Source organism: Strix uralensis, chromosome 6 (assembly GCF_047716275.1).
Source record: "Strix uralensis isolate ZFMK-TIS-50842 chromosome 6, bStrUra1, whole genome shotgun sequence".
NCBI classification, from domain to species: Eukaryota; Metazoa; Chordata; class Aves; order Strigiformes; family Strigidae; genus Strix; species Strix uralensis.
In genome coordinates this window covers 19,884,921-19,897,441 of record NC_133977.1, presented here as the reverse complement: position 1 = coordinate 19,897,441, position 12,521 = coordinate 19,884,921, and the positions used below count along the sequence as shown (strand labels likewise).

Sequence of the window (12,521 nt, the reverse complement as noted above, 5' to 3'; positions counted from 1 at the left end):
CCTGCTTGTTCATGTGAGAGACTGAAATGTCATATGACTGTCTCAAAGCTTGCTTGTGGCTGTGCAAACCTCCAAGACAAGCTGCTGCAGCCTGTGAATTGGTCTGGGGGATGTCACCAAGGGAAGCGGGAGTCTATTGAAGGATGCACTCCCCCACTTCTTTGTGGTTGCATTGTCGAACTCCTTAGATATGCCTCAGAAGTGTACTGAGCTGGCTCCATTGTCTAGCCATTTGTGGCTCTGTTGTGTAGGCCAGACACCATGCATGCCTTGCTAATGAACTGGTAAGAAGCAAATGTTTCTGCCCAGAAGCCGGATGCAACAAAACCTGTGGGACCAGAGAAAAAAAACCTGAAGGTGGGCAGATATGCTAATCAGTGGATACGATGAACTTAAAAAGGCAACGGAAAACTGCTCGGTGTGCATCCACCATCGAAACCAGATCCATGTGCACCCACCACCGAAGAACTGAAGACTGAGGACCAACGGGATGCCACTGGATCCATGGTGGTGACTATTCTTGCAGCCCTATCCCGCATCCTTGCTTTATTTCTGTCTTTTCCTTCCATTCTGTCCTATCGCTACCCCTCTTCACTTTTTTTTTAATAATAAAAACCTGTTTTGGGTATATGGCATTTGACCTCGTTTGTGTCTTAATCTCGCTCTTGGGATCATATCAAAACCTCCCCCGACATTGGATCGGGACAGTTCAGTGAGGAAGAGAATTGGGCTGGTACTCAGAGGAGAGAAATTTCTCCGTTTTCAGTACTGAGGTTTCGAGATACCCTAAGAAGCAACTCTGCGAGCAGACTGTATTTTTCATTTTTCCTTTTCAGGCATTGTTAAATCAGTCTATTAGGTAACTCACGTGGAATAATTTGTAGTGTTCCTGTAACGTTTCTTAAAAGATCCTTAAAAGCAAAATCATTACATGCTCTTAGTTCAGTATATTTCCTGAAAGCATTGATGTACTAGTCTTCTCCAGCTAAATACCAGTTTGTGTAAATACATTTTGCTATTTTTAAGTCCCCCAGCATTTTTGATTGAATATAATATTCATCTCTCCCTGTTTAAATTGTTATGTAGCACTACTGATAAGTGGCATGTTGCTTTTCTAGGTCATTTCATTGGTAAGAAAAAACTGCCTGCTGTGAGGATGAGCATTAGGTTCCTGTACTGGAAAAAACTGTGTCACTTATATTCTTTTTGCTGGTGGTTAGTGAATTGACCAAAACTGTATAGGCTTTTTGTGTGTTGTTTTGCAGTGTTAGTGCTTTAATGTTGGTAAGTAGAATTTAGAATGTTTATCTGTAAGTGACTTGGATTTCAGCTGTGTTCATCAGCTATAGTTTCTGTTGGCATTGAACAGGGCTTTTGTACCTTTTGAAAATGACGTAATACAGATTTCATAAATTATGCTAAATGGTGTCCATTATAAATGATTTTATCCATTTATTGAGTCATAACCACCTGGTACCAGAGGAGCCTTTTGTTTGTGTAACTGGAGAAAGATACTAATTTGCTTATGTTGCCTGAATGTCTACATTAGGACAATTCTGAGCATTAGCTGAAAAAAAGACTGCTCTCAACAGAGCTGTGCATTCTGAATGTGACCTGTGAGTCGGTGATTGCAATAGGTTCCCCTCACTGAGTCTTGGGGCTCCTACCTGACACCTTTTTCTTTAGGTGGTACAAACCACTACTAGAGTACCCCACGTGGGGGCAGAGCCCAGGTTTGCAATGCAGTGGAATTGGATTTCCTTTGTATTCTTCCTCTTCCTGTTAATAGTCCATTTTCTGACTCCGGGTGCTCTGTCATGTTGTTTCTGCTCTGGCTACAGAGATATCATCTAATGTCTGCAATGCCGGGCGCCTCCACTCTTTCAATTACTGTAGCACTAAGTGAGAGACAGAAGAAGGAATAATCATGTGTAAGTGGAAACTGTCGAAGGTGAAAATAGCATGCAATTTATGCACACAGCTCCGGTTCATTAAAACTACTCACTTCATAGTCCCCCTGTACCATTTTTCTAAACTTTCTATCTTTATTTGTTAAACATTCATTTAAAACTTTGTCAAAGGTTCTGCTCAAGTTTTTCACAGAATGTCAGATTTGAAGTGCAGTTGAGCTGGTAAATTTTCTCCAAAATAAACTGGAGAAAAAAATTATAAATGAAAGAAGGAGGTTTAATGATGCCAAGTTCACCTATTGTCACAATAGCAAGGGGACAAGGGGTGATGCGGGAGCCTGTAGCGTTGCGAGGCAATCCCCTCGTTCCAGCAGAGGTCACTGGTCTCCTGGATGTGCAGGTGGAGGCTACAACTCAACTGACACTACTTTTGAAAAATCTTAACCCGCTCCTAAGGTAATCAACCTATATATAGAATTTCTTAACCAAAAGGTTGCGGGGTTTTTTTTCACAGATAGAAAATTATCTCACGGTGTATGAATTTCAAACACATAATTTAAAATACTTTAAATTATTTTAATTATCATTAAATATTAAATTATATTAAAGTAATTCATTTAAAAGTAATTGAGAGAAGACAGAATCCTAGTTTAACTGGCAACTTTTCTCTGAATTATTTTTTAAACCATTAATTTCTTCATAGCCTCTTAGTTTTGAAATACAAATGATCTATTTTTGCTTGCACGAGTCTCACATGTCTATTTCTGATTTTTTTGTTCCAGAGGCTTTTCGTAGTTTTGAAAATGCAGTATTAGCCAAATAGTTTTAAAATTATTGGGCCCAATATGAAAACTTTCTGTGAGACACATGAAAACACCACATACAGAACATCTCTTTATACCATTTCTTGTCATTTTTGCAGTTTCTCTGTAAAAGATTGAGGGGGATAAAAATCAGGAACTAGGAAGAGAACCAAAGAAAAGAGGGGTGAAACAAAGGAAAAATAAGGAAGATGACAAAAAAGGAGTCTTGATTTTGAGACAACAGAGTAGGAAACAGTCTGTAAGAGGTAAGGCATGGGGGTGGTTCCTGATGGAAAGTCCACTTCGATATTAGGGAAAGCAGGATAATCCAAATGATTCACATCTTGGGACAGAAAAGATGGAGAGCACTGTGGCGGTCTGGAAGCCAAATGCTTTAAGATTAGGTTGGGTGTAGGGATTTGGAGTCTTTTGGATGGATGTCTATCACAAATGAACTGCAGAAGCCCCTACATCAGTCTGTAGTAACGTCACTCTTTTGTGTGTTACTTCTCCTTTGTTTTGAAATACACTGATTATCACACACCATGCACATTTCATCTGCATATAATGAATATTATGGCACCAGAATAACTTTTAAAGCAGTATCTGTTACTCAAAACTGTATGCTTTCTGTTGAGCTGCTTTATCTTGTTGGGTAATTTCTCCTTCATCTCTCTGCTGTGTGGTGGCTCTGTTCCTTCTCCTTGTGCTGACAGCCCATCCCCAGCTGCAGCTGTCTGGACTTCACGGAATAACTTGCAGCACAAATTCACATCAGGTCGCTCACCCACAGCCTCTGCTTTTGGCAGGGACAAGCATGGCAGCAGAACCTTGGGTTACAGGCAGGATCAGGCCTCCCGCAGCCAGCCTGATGCTGTATCACATTCAAAAAACTCCAGGCAATTTCAGACGCTTTGGGCAGCTTGGGTAGCTGAAGCTGTGGAGACAAAAGGAGGCAGCTCTGCGTCAGGCGAGTCTGCTGGGTACGAGAGCAAAGAGAAGTGTGCAGCTGAACATAACACACAGCACGGTTCAGCTGCTCACTCTGCTTGGTTATAAATGCTTCAAAGTAAGCTTTAAAGAGGAGCTGCTTGGAGGCATGATGGCCTTTATGGCCTTGGTGCTTTGTAAACATCATAAATCACAACTTGAAAATAACACTTCAGTACTGTACAATCCACATATCTCATAGTTGGTGGGGCTGTTGTTTTGAACTATACGAGGCACTGTCAGATTAATGAAATATTGATATAAGACTTTTATTTCATCTACTTTAGTAATATGCATCTGCCTGGTCCCAAACCTCAATTTTCCTCTTACGGATTTTTCTTGAAAGTCTGCAAACTCTGTGGGGCATGGGAAGGTGGGTCTTCACCCAACGTAAAGCATGAAGTGTTCAAACATAATGTTAACACACAGTATCTGCAGGACCTTACTAAGACTGAAGAGTTAACCGCTAACCCGAGCCTACTCTATATTTAGAGAAAGTGTTTACAAATCTTGAGCATGGGAGTACAGAAGATACCCTGGGAATTCTTCCAACTCTTCTGACCAAGTTCTGTCTTCAGAAGGTGCTAATGAGTAACTTTTTCAGATGTCATTTTAAGAAATAGAGGACAGTCTTAACAGAGCATATTCAGGCATGTGGACATCAAAAATCTATTGGAAATGCAAATGTATGCTGGAAATATTTTCTGAAATTGAAATTATAACCAACTTCACACACAAAATTTCAAGATTGCTGAAAGTTATTTTAAGTATCAGAATTTTGATTGTCCTCATCCTGGGCACACTAAATCCCCCTCCTAATGTGGCTTTTGCATCTAAGGATAGCAGGAGTGAAGTTACATTTAATCAGCAAAACAAAATCAAAGGCAATGGCATGTGCACCGTATGTCTTGACCCACTGATGTTTTTAACTTTTAATCAAGCCCACAGAATTCACTTCTATTCAGAGTTCACTCCTATTATAATAAAGCTGGGGGACAATAAATTTGCTGCCTTTCTTCTCTGTGACAAGATACCAACTTAACTACTTAAAATTATTGCCAGAATTTTGGACAGGTTTTCCATATGCAGGTATCACATTAGGTTTTTCCTTTGCCTGTCTAAAGGACAAGGGTTACAAAGATGGCCTCAATGCTGTATATAACAACATTCTTGGAGTTTTATCCTGAAGTCCATCTGAAACTCTTTGAAACTGAGTAATCTCTGTTGTTACTCTGGAAAATTAGGTAGTTTTCAGAGAGCGGAGTGGAAACTGTACCAATGTGACCCTTTTTAAAGCTATTCTGGAGGAGGTATTGAGAGAAAAGTCTTTTAAATATTGAAGTTTGAAAGAACTTACTAGAGTGTGGTAATAGCCAGCAGGGTTATAAGGATTTCAGTAACAGCCCTTCCAACCAGAGATTTCTTTCATTTTGTTGTTTAAAATGCATAGCTTAAAGTGTTTCTACTGCTTTGGTTTTGCATTCTACACAGTGAAGAAATCATATGCATTCTGCTGAAGATGAGGCCATGGGACTACAATCCATTGCTGAAATCAAGTATGAAACAAACTCTTTTCCTTCTCTTTGAGTGGAGACAGCTAGCTATACAGAGTATCAACCATACAGATTTTGTTTATGTGATATTGAACCGCTCCAGCTGATTTATCATATGTTTGTCTTCAGGGATTCTTGGAGTTCTGACAAACTGCATTTCAGATTTGCTTTTCAGATTTCTAGTTTCTTTATTTAATAGGGATATTCTTAACAGAACTCTTATGTGGTTATCTATGTAAGATGTTTACCTGCCATTTGAGTTTTAAAGCATCTCTGAGTATTTTTGCTTCCCTTTCCAGTTTCTTCAATAAGAAGAAATCATTATCTCTTCCAGGATGCCCAAGGATGGCTTAGATTTTGTTCCTGCAATGATCTATGAATAGAAACTATTTTTGTTATATTCTATGCATATTTTATGTTGTTACACTTCAGGATTTCTTTTGCTATGTACTGCCCCGAACTTATATAAAGGAGAGCAAAAAATGGTGCTGAAATAAATAGACCAGTGCATATGGATTATCACTACTGAAACTGAAAAGCAAAATGTTGAGAAGATAAAGTTTTTCCAAATTATCTTCAGGGGAATGGAAAAACACCCAAAAGATCAAGAACTAAGAGTCTGATTTTACTCCCAGGGAAGATGGGGAAATGCAGGATTATGCTTTCATACCTAGATATGCTGCTTGTCCTTAGTGTCTCACACCTAAGCAGAAAGCAAAGAATGTTAGAATTTCAGATTTACATCTGAATGGCTGTACAGGACCAGCATGAAGGTCCATTTAATCTGGTGTCCTACTCTCCACAATGGCTGGAAACCGATGCTCGGGGGAGCCCTGAAACAGGGCACATAGTGTGTCCTTTCTTCGGCAACTTTCAGCAGGCAACAGGCAGGCACCTTTTAAGCAGGAACTGCAAAGGAAATTATTACGCTTAACAGCTACAGCTATCCTTCATTCATTTGTATAATCCCTGCTTAAAAACATCTGTCTCTTCAGGTGCATAGTGTTGTATAGCAGCAAGCCATCTGATTTAATAACACTTTGTATGGAAAAGTTCTTCCCTGTTGTTTTAAACCTGCTGCCTGATCATTTACTGAGTCTCCCTGAAGTCTTGTGTGATGGAGAAGAGTGTGATCGTTTCCTGTTGGCCTCCTGTGTATCATTTGGGATTTTGTAGATCGGAAGACAATCCTTTCTGTCTGTTCTCCAGCTAGAAATTATCTCCTCACACAGATGTGTTCCCATACCTCTGCATATATTCTTTTAGCCGCATACATGCATTTTCTAGTTCCGCATTTTCATATGAAGGAACCGGAACTGTACATAGCACTCAAGTGCACAAGAGATTTACACGGGGATGTAATGAGCTCTTCTGCTTTGTTCTCAGCTGCTTTTGGAGTAATTGCTAACATTGTTTGCCTTTTAGACTACTGCTGAGTAGCAAGCTAACGTTTGCAGAAAACTACTCACAATGACTCCAAATGATAAAGGCTAGTTTAGAGCCCATTATTATGTATGTTTAGTCAGGTTTATTTTCATTACTGTTTACATTAGTTTGCAGTTATTGACATAGACTTTCAGCTATCGTCTCATTGCCCTATCACTCACTATTGTCAGATCCTTCTACAACTGCTCCGAGACAGCTTTTGTTTTGCTTACCATGAGTAATTTTGCATAATCAGGAAACTCTGAAGATCCTTGGTTCTCACACAAGTAATTTTAGGCTATTTAGGTGCAACAGTGCTCTGTCAGAAGTTTTCTAAGTAATTCATCCCTAAGGAGGACTCAAAGAAGAAAGTAAATAATGGTTGGGTGGTCGGTATCTGTGAAAGAAAGAGGACATTGATCTGGTTTCCTATTCAGAACAGAGTTACCTGATGTTGGTCCTGATGGCAGCTGTCCTTTCTGATTCCTGGAGATGGCTCTTCAGTCTGCTGGCACTCCCATACTCTAGGGCACATCCAGTTTCCATCTCACTGGTGCTTGCCTTTTGCTGCCTTTGCAGCACATGCCTGCTATGAGCCTCCCACTGCCTCCTGAATTCTCCCTCTGCCTAATTTGTTTTATTATCAGACACTGTTTAATGCTCTTTCGTGCTCTACTTCATGCTCATTCTTCAAAACATTTCCAGTTTATTGGTTACTACTGCTGTACTCTCACAGTTTTGCATAATTTGAATTAATTTGCAAAAAAGACATGGTGTAATTTGCAAAAATCCTTAATAAAAACATGTGTCTGCTACCTATGCCTTGCCTAAGGGTGCCGTTTTGCCAAACACACACAAACGCTAACAATAAATGACAGCAAAGAAACAACACTATTGCCGCTACATGAGAAAACGAAAAGATTTTCTTAAGATTCTGTATGTAAATATTTTTCAATGCCCATAGATGTGCTTATCCTCAGTGCATGGGTGGTAAGCAAACATTTTATATTATATTTAGTAAACTTCCCTGCTGCCTGAATTGAAGAATGGGACATTTTAAAGGCATTTGTGTCTTGCCAAGAATTGTGGAAAGAATTCTATGGTTTAACCTGTGGAGGTTTTTGATTCTTCACATGAAGAATCAAACTGTTTTACAGCTTTCTTTTGGAGAACATGCCTCCCAGTTGTTAATGAGACTAAACTTAAGAAAAACATGTCAAGTTCTTGGATGGACAAAATAGAATATAGCTCCTCTCCTGTGTTTATGTTCTTAACTCAATGTTTTATCAAGATGTTCAAACCTTTGTTCCTGGTAGTGTAAAAATCAGTGAAAAAAATTCTCATGTCATTGGGTAACAACCGCACTGATTTTCATAAAGTTTATATAAGACTACACAGGATCAGCTTATATCAACATTTTTTGCCAGTGTTTCTGAAGTGATGCGGTTATAATCTTCTACAGTTATCCAAAAAATATCCATCTGAATCCATCCAAATGATGGCTTATTTCAGGACTAAAGATTTATGTAGGTAAGACCTTAGAAGATGAGACGGATACCTGTGTGCACACACTTTACTAGCATTTTGTTATCTGCCATCTATGTAATGTAATTGCTGTATTGTTTAAACAGAATATTTAAACTGCCTTTCTATATGTTTGTTTCTCATTTCTCTTTTATTTCAGTATAGGCAAATTAGTAAAATAAAAAAAAAAATCTCTGTAGAATAGCCACTTAAGAATTTGGTATTATTGGATCATAAGAGATTAAAGATAGGTTGTTCAGAAACAGAGAGCTAATTAACAACACAGTTTTCTGTAATTTCTTTCTATTCATGGTTCGCTTTTCCAGGTCGCAGATGTTGAGTGGCCTCTTGACTTAAATGACTAATGGTGGTGTTGAATGGTGTCCTTAAGATACAATTAAGAGTTGTGTCCTTTATCTCCTTGCCCGGTTACTTACTTCTTTCATGAGAAAAATAAGTGACTACATTCCTGATATGATTAAGCTTTCCATAATATATGTGGCTTGTTACTTAATCTTTCAATGGATTTTATATGAAAACTTACTCTGATGGCTCCCACAATCCTGCTTAATGTTCTTCCTGCTTCAAATCTTGGAAACTAGACACAGAAAATAAAAAATCGTGTTACTTAATGAATTCCCTAACTTTATTCAACCACATTCAGAATGAGACTTGCAGGTTCAGCTGAGAGGATAAAACATCTTTTTTCTGAGCAGCTTATCCTAGAAGTTACACTAAAAATATTGTGTCAAGGGAACCTTCTTTGGAGGTCTCTGCTTTGATAGAAAACAGTTGTGGTTTTTTGTGTGCCAGGGTCCCCAAAATGATCCTTTGCTGCACAACGATGCTGCCAAGTCTGGAACTGCCTGTTTGAGAAATGGGGAAAACATAAACCAGCATCACACAGCCTGTTTGTCTTTGCTTAATGAATAATGTAGCCTCAATAATTAGATTTCTAGAATCCTGTAAATCTCTACTTTTTCCAAGGAATTCACCATTTTCCCCCCCTCTCTTATTGAAATTTGCTGGCAGTGACATCTAGTTCTCCAGGGACTTCAACTGATTTTCGTGGATGACAAAATATATTTCCCATGTTGTTACCACAAACCAGACAGCAGGGCTAAGCTGGATGATTTAAATAGGACAGTCAGGAGGAGTCGAGTTTGCTACGAGAGGCCTCAGAGCCATCCTCCGAGGACGGGACAGTGCACCAGCCTGGGGGACAGGGAGTGACCAGGCTCTGGCAGAAGGACCAGGGTGCCAGAGGCGAGTCACTAACCAGACAGGCGAGTCTGCAACCTGTCTCCTCCACAGCAGGGCGACCTGTGTCGCTCAGTAGCTTCTCTACACAAGACAGTCCAGCTTCCCGTCTCCAGCCATCAAGGATGTCATGAAAGCTGTGATAGAGGATGTACAGGAAAAAAAAGAAAGCTCATATAGATTAAACTAGGGGAATAACTTCTCTGGCAGTTTTCAAGAGTAGGTAATATTTTTTTTCAACAACTTCCCTTTATCGGATGACAAAGACCAAATCAGCTAAGGCAGTGAAAGCTGCGGGGCGGGTGACGGTGCAAGGCTGGGTCCCGTGTTGGCGTTACCAAGCCAGTGTGGGGAAAGGCCCTGACCGGGCCGCTGGCAGCCCCGCCCTGCCTTGTCCTTACGCGCGGGTCTCCCAGCGGCACCCCTTTGTCTGACACCACCCTCCCACCCGCGGCACGGAGCTCCCTCCCGCTCGGGCACATCCCCGCTGACGCCCACGTGCTTTCCAGTTTAATTTTAGACCTGATCTCATGACCGAAGCCCGTTACTCGGTCCCCGCCGCTGCCCCGTTTCTCCGACACGCCGGCATCAACCTGACTCCGGGCTTGGCTTTGCGCACCGGGCGCCGAGCCGAGCCGTGCCGTGAACCGCCGAGCCGAGCCCCGCCGCTGGGCGCAGAGGGCCGCGGCCGCGCTCGGCAGGAGCATCCCGGCGCCGCCTGCCCCCTCCGCCCAGCCCAGCCCAGCCCCCAGCCCCGCGGTACCTGTCACCGGGCCCGGCCCGCTGCCGCCGTCGCGCCGGGGGCAGACGCGGGGCCGCCCGCCGCAGGTGGGTGCCGGCCGGCGCGGAGGGCACCTTGGCCGGCGGGCGGGGGCGGGGGGCGGCGCGGCGGGGCTGCGGCGGCGGCGCGGGGCGGTGCGGCTGCCCGCCCCCTCCCTCCCTCCCTCCCTCTGTCAGACGGGCGGGGAGCTGCGGCGGGCGGGAGCGGAGCCGCCCGGGCCGCAGCGGGGATGCGCCGCGGATCCCGGCGAGGAGGTGGGCGCTGAGCGGCGGCGCTGGGGGCGCGCACGGCAGGGCGCCGGCCCGGCCCCGGGGCCGGAGCGGCGGGACAGGCCGTGCTGGGGCACAGCGGCTCGGCTCGGGTGGCGCGGCGCGGCCGGGTGCCGGGGTGGGCGGCGGGGCGCGGCGGTGCCGCCGCGGGAGGCGGGGGCGGGCCGGGTGCGGGGGCAGTGGCCTGCTCCGGCGGGGGCTGCGGCGACCGGCCCCGGGGCGAAACCGGAGCATCCGGGCCCGGGGGTGGGGGAACGGGGACGGGGTTACGTAACGGCACCCGGGCCGCGCGCGCGCCGGTGCCGGCCCCGGACCGGGGGCAGCTCCGTCGCCGCTCCCCGACGTCGCCTTTTTTAACGCCTCCCGTGCAGAGCGATTTAAAATGCCCCAATAAACTGTCTGGTCTGGGAGAACGAATCGTAGATCAGCTATTACTAAGTTGATGCGCTCTTAGGATACCTTGCTGTTTTCATTCTGTCTCTCTCTCCCTCAAAAAAAAAAAAAAAAAAAAGGCAGGAAGGGCCTGTATTCCCAATTTGCTAGCGATGCTGCAAACCCCTTGCAAGTACTTTGAATATGTATGGATTCAATAAAACAGTTGTTTGGAAATCATCAGTTTGCCATAAGTGCAGATGCTTCCAATGATCCATCTGACGTGGGTTTTGCCATTGGCCCCTCATTTCGTTTTATCCCTGCTTTAGCGTGCTGCAAGGCTACATTGTTGATCTTCCCCAAAGCTTCAGCAATGCAGATACTAAGGACTAATAGTAACTGAAACAAAAGGCCTTGCTCTACATCTCCCAGTGAATTAGGATTCCAAGGTCGAACAGCAAACTGCAGTGCAACTTGTATGGGGTAACGTAACAGAACAAAAGTATTCATAAATCTTATTAGAGAGTTTAAGTGAAAAGTGTTCCTTAAATAGGCCCTTACTCAGTAGATGAAAAAGAATTGCTTAGTGAAGGTGTGAGGAAATAGCTATTTTAGGACTACAATTAACTATATTGGCTCAATTTTAATGGAACTAGTACATTTAATAGCATTCCTAACAGATTTTCTGTTCTCCAGATGATTAACTTGCAGAATGATACCAGCTCGAAGATTAAAATCTCATCAAATATCTAATGGTTTCAGTATAATGTAATTGTGTTTGGTTTCTAATAGTTCTTTTCTAATAACCAGTCTTTGTAGCTGTAGATACTATAATTAGACTTTTTTTTATCTTGGTGTAAATGACATGACCTTGACCTTTAGAGGTTAAGCAGATGTGGTTGTTATGGATCACGGTATAAGTTTAGTAAAACATTTATCTTTATATATAATAAAGGGGGTTTTATTTTTGCTTAAAAACTACATGAGAGGAGAACTACTTTCTCTTTTCTTTCCATTTTAGATAAATTAACAGAGATGTGTACAATATTATTTAAAATACCCTAAGGAGGTTTATATTTAAACTTCCTTTTCTGTACAAGTAAATGGCAGGATGTATATCTGGAAAAACAAAATATTGCAGGATTTGTGACTGAAGACCCCCTAAACATTTTCCCTTGCTACTGAGGGCTGGAAGAGGTACCTTTTGTTGTACCTCAAGCTCACTTCTTGCACTTCCTATTAGTTTGCTATTGCACTCCCAGATCCTCCGTAGTGCTTGTGAGCCATACTGTTAGGGGCCTTCTTAGCAGTTTCTCTTATTACTGGCCCTTTTTTGTTCTTGGCCCATTCTGGGAGCTTATTCATAAATCTCTGTGATGCTCCAAGTTTCTGTTGCAGCTTTTCTAGTCTTTAGTGTGCTTCAGTTCCACCCAGGAATAACAAAACATTGGTTGGCATACTTGGAGGAACAGGTGTGTTTTTCTTTTTTTCAAGTGCTAGTGTTGAAGGGCTCTACTCTCTGTATATTTATATGCATGGATGTGTTTTTTATACAACCATCAAAACAATAACTTTGCTCGCAGGTGTTAGAGTTACTGTGCCATTCAACAGCTTGCTACAAAGCCACAATATCT

At 42.7% G+C, this 12,521-nt stretch overlaps 1 protein-coding gene and 1 long non-coding RNA gene across 12 annotated transcripts in view; one reads left to right on the top strand and one right to left on the bottom strand.

Annotated features, from left to right (window-relative positions):
- Positions 1-2,020: 2,020 nt before the first annotated feature.
- LOC141945242 (uncharacterized) lies at positions 2,021-10,344 on the bottom strand. 6 transcript variants are annotated; one of them, XR_012629464.1, is made up of 6 exons: positions 10,229-10,344; positions 7,130-9,071; positions 6,915-7,039; positions 5,927-5,959; positions 5,505-5,629; positions 2,021-3,650 (listed from the first exon to the last, which is right to left on the bottom strand). It is a non-coding gene; the product is annotated as an uncharacterized LOC141945242 (long non-coding RNA). The 6 variants fall into 6 exon arrangements; XR_012629463.1 differs by lacking the exon at positions 5,927-5,959; XR_012629467.1 differs by lacking the exons at positions 5,505-5,629; positions 5,927-5,959 and having other exon boundaries at positions 7,130-8,803; positions 8,964-9,071.
- Positions 10,251-12,521, top strand: part of OSBPL6 (oxysterol binding protein like 6) — a 110,745-nt gene continuing 108,474 nt past the window's right edge. For 3 of the 6 annotated variants that reach the window (XM_074873099.1, XM_074873098.1, XM_074873094.1), the window contains exon 1: positions 10,430-10,500. The gene's annotated coding sequence lies outside the window, so the exon portion shown is untranslated. Of the gene's footprint in view, positions 10,294-10,429; positions 10,501-12,521 lie in introns of those variants that run through there. The other 3 variants (XM_074873096.1, XM_074873095.1, XM_074873097.1) reach the window with 3 other exon arrangements.